The 18,110-nt window shown below is 37.7% G+C and overlaps 1 long non-coding RNA gene across 1 annotated transcript; it reads right to left on the bottom strand.

The window, feature by feature from the left end:
* Positions 1–8,636: 8,636 nt before the first annotated feature.
* Positions 8,637–17,815, bottom strand: LOC134527219 (uncharacterized). Its single transcript, XR_010074126.1, has 3 exons — positions 17,726–17,815; positions 15,447–15,500; positions 8,637–10,021 (listed from the first exon to the last, which is right to left on the bottom strand). It is a non-coding gene; the product is annotated as an uncharacterized LOC134527219 (long non-coding RNA).
* Between the last annotated feature and the right edge of the window lie 295 nt (positions 17,816–18,110).

Below are 18,110 nucleotides of genomic sequence, written 5' to 3'. Positions count from 1 at the left end.
ATTCATGAAATTATAGACAAAATATTATAAAAAAAACTAGGGCAATTTTAATGATGAACGATGTCGATGTTTTTGGACTTTTTCGTCGATGCATCGGCGATGTATCGCTTTTCAAAACATCGATGTTTCATGAACGATACATCGATGTTTTCAAAACATCGATGTATCGTTTGCATCCCTACCGACCAGTCTTTGTACAGTCAGTTAGTGTCTCGCATGCGATCGCTCGCCCCAGGGGCCGCGCAGATTTCTCTCGTGCGCGAGGGCCTGCAGATTGCGTGCGAGCACGTACAAGCATACCAATCGCTTAAACAGTACCTAGATTCAGTGCCCATACCATACTACACTTTCTGCACATCCTCTGAGTTACCTCAGAAAGTTGTTGTCCGCATGCCGCGCGCCACACCAATAGACTCAATCAGGGAAGACCTGGAGGCACGTGGGTACACCATCTTGGATGTATACCAGTTTCAGAAGAAATGCGTGGACCCTGCCGATCCCACCAACACCTGGGAGGAGCTACTACCACTCTTTAGCGTCACGGCCGCTAAAAACGACACCCTCCCTCGCCTCACGTCACTCACTACAATCAACATGACTCGTGTTGAAGTGACGCTCTACCGAAAACGTGTCGGGGACGTTGCGCAGTGTCAGAACTGCTGGAGGTACCAGCACACTCGCAACTTCTGCCGTCTCGCTACCCAATGCAAACACTGCGCCGGGCCACACACATACGCCGCCTGTCCCAACCTCAACAAGAACCCTAACTGTGCAAACTGCAAGGGCAAAGGCGTGCACGAGGGCAATTCAAAACTCTGCCCCGAATATCTCAAACACGTGCAATTCCGACAGGATCAGGCGTCTTCGCGCGCAGAACTAGCGCAGCCTCTTGCGCCACAGCCAATACCAGCTCAATACCCACTGCTACCACCCCCTGCACTCACACGGCCAGTGGTACCAACTTTCTCGTTCGCACAGGCGGCGAACAACGCACGAGTCATCGTACCACATCACACTCCAGCTCCCACCCCCCTCCTCCCCCCACCCCCTCCCAACATCCACCCCCCCCCCCACTCCCAAACTCCTACCGCAACTCCAAGCTCCCTCGGCGACTGTGCTGGCATCCAATCCGCCATGTCCGACCTCCGGGACCTCATGGACATCCTGCGTGATGCCAACTTCGCCGCCTTCATGGCACACATGAAGCCCTACATGCTCCTTGCCAACACAGCCACCGATCCTTCAATGAAGACCCTCCTGCTGGTGCAGGCCCTGACAACTTTCACCGGGGCCCTTTAAGGGGCCTCCCTAGTAAAAATTTTTAGCGCGGTGGGCCACTGGCCACGTGCTACGGGCAGTGGTTGGGCGGGGCGATATACCTGAGCCTGTCGCCTGCGCCGGGGTGGAGGGGGGAGAGGGCGTTTCAGCGAGGGGGGCGGAAAAATGGGAGGGTTGTCATTGTGTGGAGTCCATTTACTGGGAGAGGGCGTTTCAGCGAGAGGGGCGGAAAAATGGGAGGGTTGTCATTGTGTGGAGTCCATTTACTACTTATATCTGCGTTATCTGCGAACAAGATCGTGGCAAGAAAGGTGACTCTTTTTCCCTTTCGCTACATTCAACCAAAAGGATAATGTTCTCGCATTGCCTTGCTTGCTTCCTGACAGTGTTTATTAAATTGAAACATTGAATTAGTGTTGCGATCCAGTCCATATCCATGAAATGCAAACAATCGTCAATTCTGTTTAAAACATGTATTTTTATTTTTTAATTAACGTTCTACATAATTAAGAGATTTACATAAATTACAAAAAATGCTGTCACCAACAATCGATGTGTTAGCTTGTGTTTTCAGGGGGGAAAAAATGCAAAAATTATATCATTAAAAAAATTTCCAACATTATACTTTCGAACTGACATTTGTGTGATGAATGGTTTTGCACGAACAGTTATGCTTTCATTCATAAAAGTATTCCGCACCGCGACGAGAAATCACGTCCTACTAATAATTGAGTAATAAAACTGGGAATAAAATGATGAAAATAATATTAATTATTTTTACTCTTAGACACAAATCAACTTTTTAAATCTAAATAACGACAAATAAATTTTTAACTTACTTCCTGAATAAAAAGTGCATGTCAAACTTACTTTTAAATTCTGTAAAGAAAAAAAATGTCAGGAACAAACAAGTGTTCCCACCAACGACACATCGTCAACTTTGTATTCTAGGGTTCACGTCGTATTTAGTTACACTAAATATTACTGCATATTATTATTTTCTGGCTCTTATTACATGTTTAGCATTTTATTTTATTTTTGCATATTTTTTTAATGACTTTAACGTTGCATAATATGATGAATAAGTATACACGAATGAACTGGAATCCCGTTTCGAGTTACATACAGACTGTTCACTACGAGCAGTGTTCATTTCTTAGCTGTTGCAACAGCGGCCTACAGGTGGATTCAGACTGCAGGCTTAGTCAGTCACGCTGAATCCACCTGAGTTCAGATTTTATCGAAGACAAGTGCGGGTGGTATGGAAGAACTAAGTGTGCACTGACTGTTGTGCTCAAGGTGTCAGTGAAATGTATAGCTGGAACCACGGGCGAAAATTTGTAGGATTCCCATGAGGCCCACGGGATAACGTGAAGATTTTGCAAATGCCAGCGGGCCCCCTCCGATGGGCTTTTTTTATTTCAGGGAGGTTCGGGCCACCCTGAGATTCTCCCCTCCTCCCGGAATCTACGCATGCAGCTGGAATTAATTTTTAGCCAAGTACGTCATTTGGTGCTGTATTTAGGCTGTCAAAGAAGATACGAAATATGGCTGCTTTGATAATTGACGATAACTCCTTTTTATTGTGGAATAGTACCCATCTACAAAGAAATCCCTAAATATACCACCACTACTGTTGGGGATTTTCTATACAAACTATCAAAATAATTTTGGTTTCGTCACTGTCACTAGCTATTATTGTATCATACGAAAACATGTATGTTTTGTGTATTAATTTACGGTATTCATCTCTGTCAAAAAAAAAAAATATTTTTCGATAATAGAGTGTAAGCAAGGTAGAATACAATGGCTAATTTTAAAATAAAAATGGAATAAAGTATTTTTTGCTTGCAGTAGTTCAAATTTTTGAATTAATTTAGTTGTTTGTTTAAAAAACCCTTCTAAAATCAAAGAAACTACCTACTTCCTAAATAGATAAATAGTGCTTTAAGATCACACGCTTTCATAAATATTTAAACGCCAACATTTAAAATGTAGATTTCACATAATGATAAAATCTTATCTATTTTCATGGTCACGCCTAATGGAAATAATACACAACAATTCGTCATATATGTTTTTTATGCTTTTAATAACTACTCTACACATGAGCAAATTTCAATATACATAAAACTGAGGAACTCTGCATTACATTTTTAATCTGTGTACGACACTAACAGAAATTGAAGCATAAAACAACATTTTAATTTTTTAATTAATAAGTATTTCATCAACGTGAGCTTTGCTTTCATCTCAATGAAGCCACTCTACATAGAGGAAGTGCACATGTATTCAGTCTTAACATTAGACCCTCCGGATCACAGAGTAAACGAATGAATGGAATTCATAACATTACGCAGGGTTTTAAGACATATTTTCCCTTCTACTCAATCGCAACATCTCACTTAGCGCGTAAAATGGTTTCAGTAAACATAACATAAAAAATATTCGCCCCATGTACAGTAGAGGAAACTAAAATGTTTGGAACACTGTAAACTTATTGTATTGTCATTTCTGTAGTCGCTCGAAGTGGCAAACTATGTATCTTTGTTCAATAAAACGAAATATTAAAACAAACAAACAATAACATTACGTTCAGACAATTCGTTACGTGAAGTGAATGTAATAAAATACACAAGACAGTTACACACACCATTACCAAAACACAATCCCATAAAAATCATAATATCCTACATGTCGACTTAAAATTATTATTATTCACCATGATAATTTCTTGCGGGTAGCCAGCAACAAAGGGACACAATTTTTATTCATTTAATTAACTTTGACAAAACTTGTAAAACCTGGCATGAGCAAAGTAAGCTGATTCACAATTTTATTTTGCGTCAAAATATTAAACATCAACTAGTAATGAATTAAGAGTATGCTTCGCTTGGTAGAACACCGAATATAGTCATCTCCAGGTATTAAACTGAATTTTGAAAGAGGGACTCAAGTTTCTGAAGAAGTTGTTAACTTTCCTGATGATCCATCGACAGTACGTAAACGGTCTCATCGTCGGGATGTCGAGCTTGGGACCTTTTTCCTCACCATAGTCCCGTGGTCTGTTCTACCATTCGCACAGCTATCCCAACCTATACAAATAGCCGAGTGATACTACTCCCGTTGCTTCTATCATGGAGCTCGCCCGCAGTCGTACTTCCCTTATCCAGCCTGCGTAATACACGCGTCCTACCTGCTAGCCGCCAAGAACGCGTCCATTTGTGAAAAAGCCTCACCCGCCAACAATACTAACTCATTAATTATAATATGCAAAACATAAAAACATTACATATGCGATAAAACAAAATTTGCTGCTGTCATAAGCCGAAGAAAAAGAATCAATTTGAAATATAACATAGACAGATAAATCTAAAATGGAGTTATCGATAGTAATGTTTTAATAAACAGAATAATATATGCCGTATTACACTAAATACGTGTTCTTACTGACAACCGAATTTAAAAATAAATTAAATTACTTTTTTTTTTCTTTTTAAACCATAACCGCATAGAAGAAACAATACTTTTGATACAATTTTTTGCATAACTATACGACAGGACTAAAAGTAAATTGTACGTAATAAGTATTTGCTTAGGCCTATAGGAATTAATGCTGCAGAATATACGAATAGATTCAAATGCATAGAATTTAATATATTGTCAAATTTATTTGGAAATATGCATGTAACAAAAGATTTAATTTGAAATGAATTATCTGTTTTTAACTACAAATATAATTTTATCATATCTCACTTTCATTCAAACTTAAGAGTGTCATTTTCAACAACAAAATAGCCACAACTACACTTAAAAATTTTTAACTTGATACTTATATTGTATAACTTTTGATGAAATTAAATGTTAAGAGGTTCATTTAAGTTTGTAAGGAAACATAAATACAACGTTCAAAATAAATAACAAAAATTTTGTGTAGTTAGGAGCTCCGCGTCATGCAAATAAAGGAAAGTTAAACTTTTCAGTATACTGCTGCAATAATTATAGAGGAAAATGTTATTTATTCTTTACTTTTAATTCCCGTTTGGAGAAAATAAATCGAAAAGTGCTATACCGAAAGTATAAAGTTGAAGTTCAATATCGCTTGTCAAGTAAGTTCAAGAACAAAATTAAAAAAAAGAAAATTTGTTTTCTTGAATCTACTTTTTTTCAGAAAAGTATACATACATACAATATTATTATATTATAAAAATAAAATTTTTTAGTCCTTAAGTATAAATTACTGAAATATTTTTTAGTTAATTAATTTTTTCATGCGAAGAAATATTTAATTGTTAAAATCACGAGAACATAATTTTTATATTTATGTATTCCAAAAGCTTATGTTAAAGATCGACTATATGCTATTCAATTTGCCCGAAAATTTTACTGAAATAGGAGAGCATTACAAAAACACAATTTAACTAATGTAGGTATTATAACAATAAGTTATGTTCATAAACTATATTAATGGGAAACAAATATTTATCATTTAATGATATGCAACTATTTTCCTTTGAGGTAAAAATTGAGGTATATTTAATGTAATAAGTAAATCCTCTCATAAAATTTACTGAAACTAATATTCTTCATTGTCCGTCATATTATGATTCCAAACAGTTTAAATCAACTGAAACATGAAATAAAATAGTAAGGTTAACCATGAGGTGTGGAAGAAATTAGAGATTACTTTGTAAAATGTTTTAAAAATTTCTCATGAAATATTGTGATTATTATGTTCGTACATAATGTAAAAAAAAATTCAATACATGAAATTCAACACATACTTTGTATTGCAAGTTATTAAACATATATTTTAAAAACACATGTGCGTATCTAAGTCGAATTGTTATGTAATACATGATGAACATTACCGATACAACTTCCCTTACAAATAACTTTCACCTAAAGATAAGGCCGCGGACAAATTAGGTATACACACTGGTCGCACGAGGAGCTGAAATAAGTCATATAAGAAAGCCGGTCGGAGTAATTCTTTTCAAGCCAAAGCTAAAAGTAATAGATGTTGTTTGTCTAAAGCAGGCAGTGAAATGACATACAAGTTTACAGAATAGCCATATAAGATCTTTGACGCTTCTTATCCCGTCAGTGGACTGTACGCGAAGAACCAACTGCATCATGGCCCGCCGCCAGTTTTATACTTACGTATGAATACACTTGTAAACGTTGGTTTGTATATTGTGTGTTGTGTATGTTGACGACATCGATAGGTATTCTTTGGCAGCTCGATGTGGATTCATTCGAACACGTTTGCGCTAAACACGACATATTTTTACATAAGAGTGACATCGCGCACTGAAAAAAGTTGCAAGTCTGTAACGCAACAGTGATACAAATATTACATAGTTCGAACATTTTCTGGAGCACGACATTCACTTTGGGTAATGCTAAGCTACTTGATAGGTACCCTTTACCCGCTTTAAAAGTGATAACTTAAAAAAAAGTGTACATGAAAGCAGACTCAGCCATATGTTTATTGCTGTTGTATTTGTCATAAACCTACCCTACGTTCAATACGGCCTGTAAGTAGAACCATGTTTTTTTTACTTGTGTACAAGCTGTGGTTGTAAAGCGAATTTATATTCTTAGTTAACTAACGTCTATCATAACATATTTGGAATAAGGCTACCTTAATTTTTTTTCTAGATTGCTATATTGTTATATATATATATAAGTATTACTTAAACGGAAATATCTGGTAATAAAAATAAATGAAAAAAAGCATGAAAGGTTAAGGATTATTTTTTTTCAACAACAAATAATTTATGGTTTAACTGCTTTGTGTACTATATAAAAACAGAACAAACTTTCAAAATTTCAAAATTTCTTTGATTATCCGTTATAGTTATGTTTGGTTTTAACTCATAAATATTTAAGTTGATTGCCAACGTCACGAATGTACAATAATTTATTTCACACCGCTCCGGGTTGCAGGTAAAGTAACAGGCGTGCAATTTGATCAGAAACGCGTTCTACTTATTCAGGCCCTTTAATTGGGCGTGACGGACAATGTGCCAAATATGTAACAATTATAAGTAGGTGAAGTATAAAACAATAAAGAACTTGAATGCAAAATAATGCATCTAACAAAAATAATTTGCAAGGTTCTTTCGTGGATGTTGTAATGTGTGGGCAATATTTACTTAATTTTGGTTTTTGGATAAATTAATTGTGGTTTAAAATTTTTTTGTATAATTGCTGTAAAAATTTTATTTCCTGCCCTTATTAATTAATTGAGCTGTAGAAATAAGTTTATCTGAAAATTTACGTCATCTTTATTAAACATTGCCACTAATTATACTTTTTAACTTCAAAATGGTTTTTGAATTTTGTAATTAATAACGTACCATCCATAACTACATATGTGAGCGATCGGTCACTGACCTCATCTTCAATCCTCCTCGTGATTCCTGCGCCAGGAGGAACATTTACATAATTCTGACTAGCTTATTTAATATAGAACTTCCCTAGTTTTTATTTTTTATTTATCATTCCATGATCATTTTTAAAACAGTGCAGACAATCAGATATCTATCTAACCAAAAAGCATAGCAAAATGACATTTAGTTTTCAAAATACGATTTTTCTTTTAATTTAAGATACATTTTATATAAAACCTACATTTTTAAGTATCAAAACTTTTGTAAATAGTTAACCATTTGGTTAATACCAGTATAAAATTTTTCCCCGGCGTTGTAAGATGTGTAAAATCATTTTGGAAAACTAAAATAATTTTAAAAAATATTGGGTAGTATAATAATTGTTTCTTGAATTTTTATTAAAAATAAAAGGAAAAACAATGAAGTGTATTTTCATGTTAAAAATTAAATATAAATGTTGTCGAATTAGCTAGCGAGACTGTAAAGCCACCAATAAATAGTTTGTAGGACAACTTTCAATGTGTTGATTGATTAGTTTCAATACTTTATTTCGTAATACATGATCTACAATTATGGTAAGCTTTAGGATATTTGTAGTTTAAACAAAAGCAATGTTTTAGAGATACACGAATATAGTCACAGAGTAAGTCGAGCACATGGTACTGTGGCGAGGCAAACTAAAAGCAATTCTGAGAATTTCTTTCGGTCACGGGATTATCTTTTACCGGTGCCGGTTGTGGGTTGTCTCCCTCTCACGCACGCACGCACACACAGGTAGCCTGAGGCTGCGTGTACACATTGCGTTGGTCGACGTCCGTTGCTGCGGTGCGGTGTCGGAGAACAGGAGTAAACACGTAGATATCAGTGTGGCCGTTCCCACACTCGCCGTTGCGTGTTTTTACCGGCCGTTGGGGATTTCCTACCGGCGACTGTCGCGGTGCCAACATCCACCGCACCGTGATGCGTGGGGGTAGGACACAAACAAACAGACGGATCTGTTCCCACAGTACACGTTCAACGGCCTGCGTCGATACAACTGCCTGCAATTTATTTTTGTCTGCTATGGATTGTGACAAGTTGATAGCATTGGTTCAAGATAATCCTCCACTTTGGGACAAAACTGACGAGTTTTTTAAAGACTTAACAGTTAAAGAGAAGTGTTGGTTGACAGTGGCAGGAGAACTGGTTGATAATTGGGAACAACTGTCTCAATCGGAGAAAAGAACAAAAGGTAAGAAAAACACACTATTTGTATTGTCGTAAATGTTATTATTAGGCCTATATATGTTACAGCATAATTATGTGATATTGTTACAATTGTTTCTTTAATGTATCGTATTTGCAATGAGTACATTTTGTTAATTATTTAACACACACAGATAATTCAGGAAACAGTGTTTGGAACAAACATTACGACGAACAAACTGCATCATTAGACACATTGTGTGGAGTCCATAAAAGGCATTTAGAACATATAGGGCTTTTGGAAAGGGACTGCTCCTGGTCCCATAAAATAATCAGCAAAAAAGTCCCTAACGCCTACACCTTGAACATAAGCATTACGTCCGAAATCACTGACATCCACGAACGTATGTGATTCGGAGTCCTCACAATTAACACCGTCTCGTTTGCGCACAAAATTATGCAGGACGCAAGACGCTTTTACTACTTTGTAAATATTGTCAGGATGCAACAGTATTGGGGTGTGCAAAACACGCCATTTATTAGCGAGCACCCCGAATGCGCATTCCACGTATCTTCTGCAGCGACATAACCTGTAATTAAAAACCCTTTTACGGGCATCGAGATTACGCTGTGGGTAGGGGCGAAGAAGATTTGTATGAAGTCTGAATGCTTCATCACCAACCATGACAAAAGGCTGTGGTTTAAAATAGGTGTTTGGCAAACATTTTGGAGGTGGTAAATTCAATGTACCTGAAAACAACTTTTTACCAAGAACAGTATCTCTAAAAACTGTTGAATCTCCTTCTTGTCCATATGCCCCTACGTCTATAGCAACAAAGCGTAAATCAGCATCCGCAACTGCCATCAGCACGACTGAGAAGTATTTTTTATAATTAAAGTACTTCGACCCCGATCTGCAAGGTTTAATACACCGTATGTGTTTCCCATCTACCGCACCTGCACAGTTGGGAAAATTAGTCTTCCTGTAGAAATTGTCAGCGATCTCGATCCACTGCTGCACTGTTGGTTCGGGCATTTCCGTGCAATGCAAACAATCCTAGGTTACTTGGCAAGTTTCGGCGACAACTTTAGAAATAGTTGTTTTCCCAACTAAGTATTCAAGTTGTAGGGAAGCGTAGGTGCTTCCAGACGCAAGGTACCTGCAACAAATATAACGAAATGACTGTAACGTCACATTGAAAAATTTAATTCGTTACAAATCTCTGACACGAAACAATCAGTACGTTAGTTATCTTTATTAGTTGTAGTTCTTAATGGTATCATAATACACACTGTTGACCGAACAATGCTAAATGTTTACGGTTACTGTCCATACTATAGAGGATGCACTACGAACAATGGTTAATTGAAACAATACAATATTTATATGAATACTGGCAATCAAAAATATAGAGCTGATTCAACCATGTGCTTCCTTCACATGTTTCACAAAAATTGTGAGTGTTTTTTTTTTTTTTCCTTTTGTTGCAGTTACCGAAATCAAAAACAAGTGGCGAAATATAAGAGACAATTTCGTCCGCTCTATCAATGCAGAAAAAAGCGGAGCACCGGGAGGGAAGAAAAGGAAATATGTATTTGCCGATGCTCTTCAGTTTTTGCTTAATTCTCTTCAGAAAAGGAGGTAAGTTGAACTATTGCTACGAAATATAAAATTGTAATGATTATTAAGAGGCTCACCTTCCTAGAACATAACAGTGCAGTAATTCGTATTTCGTATTATCGGATGTTTTCAAAAGTAATTTATATAATACAGATTAAAGTTTACTGTACTACTGCACGTCTCTCGAAAGCTTCGGTATTGTTACAGTTTTTCACCAGGAAAAGACAGTTTTAGAGGCGCAGCTTGCCATTAAAGTACTTAACGAATTAAAATACTTAATGAATTAAAGTTACCTTGCATTAAAGTACAGAATGAATTACAGTTAGCTTGCCATTGAAATACTGTATGAAACCACTCAACGAACATGCTTCAATGTTTTGTCAAATTAGTGCAACAATAAAATCCCGTACAAAACATGGATTACGAAAACACTACACGCAAACAGAGCTCCGCGCTTAGAGGCTATGAAACTGTTGTTGGCACATATGCCAGTACCACCCTTAACTCCGAACTACTTTTTGGCTTAATACAGCGGACGTATCCCTACGAAGGCGGTCCCCTCAATATCTATACGTCAATTTTATTTTACAACTTGTGCTATGCTTTTATTTTCAGAACTACCGGTAACATGACAGAAGACGAGCTGGGCGAACAAGACCAAGACACGCCAACAGAAATCGGCAACCAAGAATCATCAAACGTATCACCAAGCACATCCACTTCTGCCTCCTCATCGTCCGTTCATCGAGAAGAAACTTTCAAACACCGCCGGCCGCAACAAAATACAATAATGACGAAATTTCAAACAGAACTTCTAAACAAACTTAACCAGCCCGAAGATACAAGTGACCCAGATAAAATGTATCTCCTTTCACTGCTTCCCATGTACAAATCGTTAAGTGATATTGAAAAACTCAGGTTTCAACAACACATTATAAATTTCATGATTTCAGTTAAGGAAAAAACAGCGCCTACTGCCCATCCAACATTCCAAACTAGCCATCAGCACACCTTCAACTTGTCCCGACCCTCGACGACATATGAAAGGGCTGCACACGTCTCAACCGCCCCTCCATCACAACAGCTCACCTTTCAGCTTCACCCTTTTCAAAATCCCGTAGCCTCAAGCAGCCAACATGACACTTCACCTGAGTACCGACCCTCACCATCATACAGTGTTTCGGAACCTACACCATCGCCTGATTTCATGTCCCATCATAGCACTGCAGATATCTGAAATAACCCTTGCAGCTGTAATGTGCAAAATTGTTCACAATCACTTAAATATTAATAAAGTTTGTTACCTACCTTAGTGTTATTGAAAGTCTTTCTTCAGGAGTTAATGGGTTTCTCCAACATGTATCAATCTTGGTAATTTGAGGTCGCACGATTTCCAAAAGTTCGTCAAATGATTTGACTGACATTCTGTAGTAACTAAAAAATTTATCTTCGTGCTTCCTAACTTCTTCAAAAAACGATCTGAACCTGTTAGAAGATGCTCTCTCTTTGTTGTACGGATGCACCCAGTATTTTCTTTTGTTTCGAGGTTTGTCTAGCAAACCTAGACTCTCCGCCAAGCACACTACTCTTACACGCTCCATGACTTACGATCGAATGCAAGCACAACGCTACCGCTGTATGTGGGAACACGAGTACAGATCAACGTCCGTTGGTTTCACCGCAGCAACGGACGTCGACCAACGCAATGTGTACACGCAGCCTGACTCCCCTCCGGGAACGGGTTCCTCCACCACGCTACCTGAGCTGGCCTACGAGCTGGCTTCGCCGAGCGGCAGCACGAGACGGTGGAAAACTTTCAGGATTTGCGGAAATTGTGGAAAAGATATCTCGGAATTCAAAGCGATGACTATATGTTTTAAATACATGAATTTCTTCAGAAAAAAATTATCTTTTTTTCTAGACTTGTACTTTTTTTCTGTCATTCTCCTAAGCAGTATAAAATGGCTCCAAAGTTGGACAAGTTGGTGATTTTTTATTTCATATTTTGATAGAAAAAAACAAAAATGTAAAAGTATACAGACAATTCGTGTATTATCTTCTCGTGGGTGAAAAATTTTCAGATTCGTAGTGTCGATTAATAAAGTCCCATCATTATTTTAAAAACATAGTGTTCCGCTAACTTCTGATGCTACTAGGGAGGCCCCTTAATGGTAACACACCCTCCTGCCCCGAACCCAGGTACCCTCTCCATCCTTTACTGGGATGCCAATGTTATAATTACACAACTATACGAACTTAGAGAGTTCTAGAGGAGTACGGAGTGGAAGTAGCCTTAATTAATGAGACTTTTTTAAAACCTACAAAACGATGCAATATTAAAAACTACATAACTTACCGCACAGATAGAGTGTCTTTCGGAGGGGGAACTTTAATTCTAGTCCACAACCGACTTCAACACCACATAAATAAAACTTCAGTAACCAGCCACATAGAAAATACGTCAATAAATGTTCGCACAAATACCGGCCACATAACTTTAGTCGCAGCCTACAGCCCGCCAAATAAACCTCTGCTAAATGAATATCTCAACGAAATAATAAACCAACCGCACCCATTCCTTATAGCTGGAGATCTGAATGCCAAACACAAACAGTGGAACAGTAAAATAAATAATCGCAAAAGAGCAGTATTAAGCGACCACTCACTGCAAAATAAATACTTAGTCCGCACGCCGTTCACTCCCACTCACTTCCCCGGGGCCGTCAGCCATCAACCAGACGTGATAGATATAATACTAACTAACATTCCTAATATAAATATTAACCTAACAGCCCTGCCGGAACTAGATTCAGACCACTTGCCTGTACACTGTGTCCTAGAAACAAATGCTCTAAAACACCCAAATCCAGTACTTTGCAGAACCCCGGTCATCAACTGGGACAGTTTTAAAATATAAATAGAGGAAATATTCGAAAATAATAATCTAGTAATAACATCCAAAGAACAAATCGACCCCGCGGCAGAAATAATTCAAAACACGTTTTTAAACACTGTTAAAAAACACACCACGTTTTTAAATAGACGCGAATTTCTAAAGCATGCATTTCCGGATGCCGACCTTTTACTAATTAACAAAAGACAAGCCCGTCATAAATATCAAAAGTTTCGAACACTTGAAAATAAAAATAAATATTACGCACTTAAAAATCAACTAAAACATAAGCTCCAACAACTAAAAATACATAACTGGGAAAACTTTGTAGCAGAACTCTCAGACCATATGAATAAATTTTGGAAAATAGCTAAAGTATTAAGAAACACCACTAAAAACACAAACTCCAACCCGGTTCAATCCCCGACAGGTGCACTTCTCTACGATCCAATAGACAAATCTAATGCAATAGCCGATTGCTACGAACAACAGTTTACACCAAATAATGACATAGGGGACCCGATTTTTACACAGGAGCTCTTAGAAAACGTAAATAATTTTAATCAAACTCCTTCCACTTCCATTCCCGATCCAATCACTCTCCCAGAACTAATCAGCACTATCAAACCCGTAAAACAAAACAAAACCCCGGGAGAAGATAAAATTACATACCAACTAATCAATAATCTGCCATTTAATGCATTATGCGCAATAACAGACCTTTTCAATGCTATACTCTCGTATCAGCACTTCCCCAGCTCCTGGAAAACAGCCAAAATTATCACACTACCAAAACCAGGCAAAAATCCGAAACTACCAGAAAACAGACGTAATTTCACTGCTTAGCTCATTAAGTAAAATTTTTGAAAAACTTATTTTAACCAGACTCCAAACACATGCGGCTGTACACAAAATAATCCCGGACACGCAATTTGGTTTTCGCTCAGCTCACTCCACAGTTCATGCCCTTACGAAATTTACTACTGAAACCATGGCTGCCATGCAGAAAAGAGAATTCACCATTGCTGTATTTCTGGATGTCGCAAAAGCCTTTGACAAAGTCTGGATCCCGGGTCTTCTACAAAAATTAATATCCTTCAATTTCCCGGACTGCTATATTCACTTATTATACAGTTATTTTCAAGACCGAAAATTTTATGTAACAATTGACAAAGGCCAGTCTTCCATCCGGCCAATCACAGCAGGCGTACCGCAGGGCTCGGCAATTTCGCCATTCCTGTACAAAATATACACGGCAGACATCCCAGTCACTCACTCCACCATCCAAATGTATGCCGATGACACAATAATATTCACTCACGACCCGAGCCTTCCCTATGCTGTTCTCCGCACTCAACTTCAACTAAACGACTTAGAACAATGATTCACCAAATGGAAGATTAAAACCAACCCGGCCAAGTCCCAAGCTTTAAATCTCACCACTCGCAGGCTCCAACCTTCTAAAAACGTAACATTAAATAGGTAATATAATAATTCCTTATACCGAAACTACCACGTATTTAGGATTAATCATAGATCGCAAACTTAGATGGACTAATCACATACACAAAGTGCGGGGGGCAGCAATGGCCAAACTTTCCCTACTATACCCTCTCATAAAGAGCACTAAACTACCACGACACATAAAACTACTCCTTTACGTTTCTATTGTCCGGTCCGAGTTTATGTACGGAAACGAAGTCTGGGGAAATGTTACAAACTATCAAAAACCAATACTTCAAGTAATTCAAAACAAATTTCTTAGAATAATCGGCGATGTGCCCCCACTCACATGGACAATAGACTTACACAGCCGACTTAAATTCCACTCGTAAAAGATTACTTACACTTCCGTAATAATAAATTCTATAAGAAACTCGCACTTCATGCTAACCCAGAAATTAAACGCATAGGCGACTACAACCCCGACATAAATCGCATTTTAAAACGCCCCAAAATGACACCTAAATAAGTAGAATAGCCACAAAAACTCCGTGCTCCTCTTACATTTGTAGCTTGGATCATATAATTAATTCTAAAATTCAATAATTAATTAACTAATATTACCTACCGTAAATTCAACTTAATTACGTAATGCAGCTTCACTGTCAGCCCTTGGCGCCACCTACAACATAAATTTAGAAGTAAATTCGTGAATCTCACCAAACTTTCGGCAAAAATTAATACATGCCAATAGGCCAGACCTACAGTTTTCAAAATTTTAATAGCCACCAACGGGGCAGGGGATGTTTTTACTCTGCCTCCCCCTCCTTCCTTGGTAGGCAGGATAGGAGGGGGAAACCAAAGGGAATGGAAGGGGGGCTGAAACTGTGGCTCTCAATCCTCCTCTCCACACATTCAGCTGGGAATCAGCACGCACAATAACTAATGACGAGAGGGGAGGGGAAGGGCTATCCCTCTCAATCCCCCCATCCGATAATGACGACCACTTGGGAGGACAAGAGCCCTGACAGGCTTGTACTTCCCCCGCGCTGAGGGGCTGCGCCCCAGTGATGAACAACCGGCGGCCTGCCACCGCCGCTGCGGCCAGCCGGGCGAGCATGGTTCTCTTTTTCGCCCGTCATAGGGATGACGCGTCATCGGCATGACGCTTCGCTACTAAAAGCGAGCATGGATCTTTCTTCGCCTTCTGGAAGACGCCTTAGCTACGACATGCCCGTCATACGTAAGTCGCAATGGCTTGTCAGTCATAACCCCGTCATACAGCCGACTACGTGTGTAACTTTCATTTAATACTGGGAAATAATTCTTTCAAATGAGTTAAATAATATATTTTCGTGAAATTTAAGGTTTTGCCTTAATTATATTTACTCAGAAATTACGTATGTGAGTTATACGATGTATCTAAAAAAGGGTTATGTTTTTCTCTGTCTGAACAAACTTCGAAACAACTTGTTTCCGATAATAATCACGCCGCATAAATAAATACTTTGTTTCTATGTTTCGTGTGAATAAGACACATTGATTCTTTTTTCTCGTTATTTTTAACTGCATAATACTCAGTTAACCAAAATATATCATACTAAGAAAACTGCCAATCTGCCTACTTTTGTCATATCACTTAATAAAAAAATAAAGGCCAGGACAAAATAACGTAATATTTCAACTAGATAGAAGATAACATCACATTAGTTAATTATTCTGTATAAAAGTTAAGTGTGAAACACCTATACGCGTGTGGCTTATTAAACTTCTAAAAACAACTCATTTCCCCTTCAGCTTCCATACGTGTAATAAAAAAAATCACTTGTAAAAATAAAATACATGCATTGATAAGGTTGAAAATACACAAGAATGCCGCTGATAAATACATAGTAGTCTGATGGTTATTTTAAACCTTCGTTTTATCGCATTTTAAACACAAAGCATTTCCTCCAAACATTTAGTGACTTTTAGGTTAGGCCTACTCCCCACCCTCGTTGGTGGCTAGGTTTGCTCCTGCTGTATCGCATATTGAAACGTATTTTATTCACCTAAGATTCGCTCAAATACTATCAGTATGATAAAATGGTAACAATGTAGGAATTATAGTGTTTCACGTAGAGTTGAGAGGTTTCGTGTTTATAGTTCATACGAAAATTGTAATTTGTGAGAGGAGCGGCTTATGTGAAAAGAAAGTAATTAATTCCGTTAAAGGGTATTTTTAGTTCCTATACTCTTCTGGTAGTTATAAAATGAAGACACAATATTGTCAACTACAGCTTACGTAATATATTATATTCAGGCATTTAATTAACAACACCGACTTCGTGTTATATTGTTTCAAGCTTGCAAGATGCTCAATAAATATTATCAGCGTATTCACCCAATACATATGCTACGGTACAAAATAGTGTGAATAAAACTTGCAGTGCACTAGAAAATATGCTATAAACAAATCTAAGGATAATGTAATTAAATATAACAGTAGTATTTTTGAACAGTGGGACGTATAGCACACCGAGTTGTTTCGGTACCTTCAAATCGGCATATTAACTTTAACGGTGACGAAAATTACCAAATAATGATTAAATCAGGTCTAGTATTTTAATGTTTCACGTCGAGTCACAAGTGTTATAAAATTCTTTTTTCATCATATGATTTAAAGTAATAATAACTGACCATTGAAAACAAAATTAATAATAACGGGCAACACGTTTCACAAGATCGCTAAATAATATTTTCATATTAAAAACTACAAACTTTCACAGTTTCTAATGCACTCCTTAACCTTCTTATATACTATTTAATAATTATAACCGACTTTGCTATGTAAAATGATTTTATTATATTTTAAGACTGAGACGTGACGGGTGTTTTACTGAGCAAAAAATAGTCTGTAAAACTTACATTTACGGAACTCCAAAAGGCGTACAATGAAAAATGATATAAATATTGAATATAGTTGTAGAAAATATATAATTCGATAGTCACATCATGCCTAAGTTTTACGAATGTCCACAATCTTGTTTTCGTGTAGGTATTTTTCTATTGGCTATAAATTGCTAGCAGCTACACCAACTGCCAAATAAAACACATCCTTTCTGTAAATTCACTGCCAACCTCTGCATATTATCGATTGCCAAGCCGTCGTAGGTAAGGCGCCTTAGCGATGACAGGAGACATATGACGATGGGATCCGTGCTCTTACCGGCGACGCGTCGTCGCTATGACGGTGGCGAGGAAAAGAACCATGCTCGACCTGCAGGTGACGCCAGGCCCCCCCACCCCCGCC

Source organism: Bacillus rossius, chromosome 1 (assembly GCF_032445375.1).
Source record: "Bacillus rossius redtenbacheri isolate Brsri chromosome 1, Brsri_v3, whole genome shotgun sequence".
Taxonomy (NCBI): domain Eukaryota; kingdom Metazoa; phylum Arthropoda; class Insecta; order Phasmatodea; family Bacillidae; genus Bacillus; species Bacillus rossius.
This window is presented reverse-complemented; position numbering and strand designations above follow the sequence as displayed.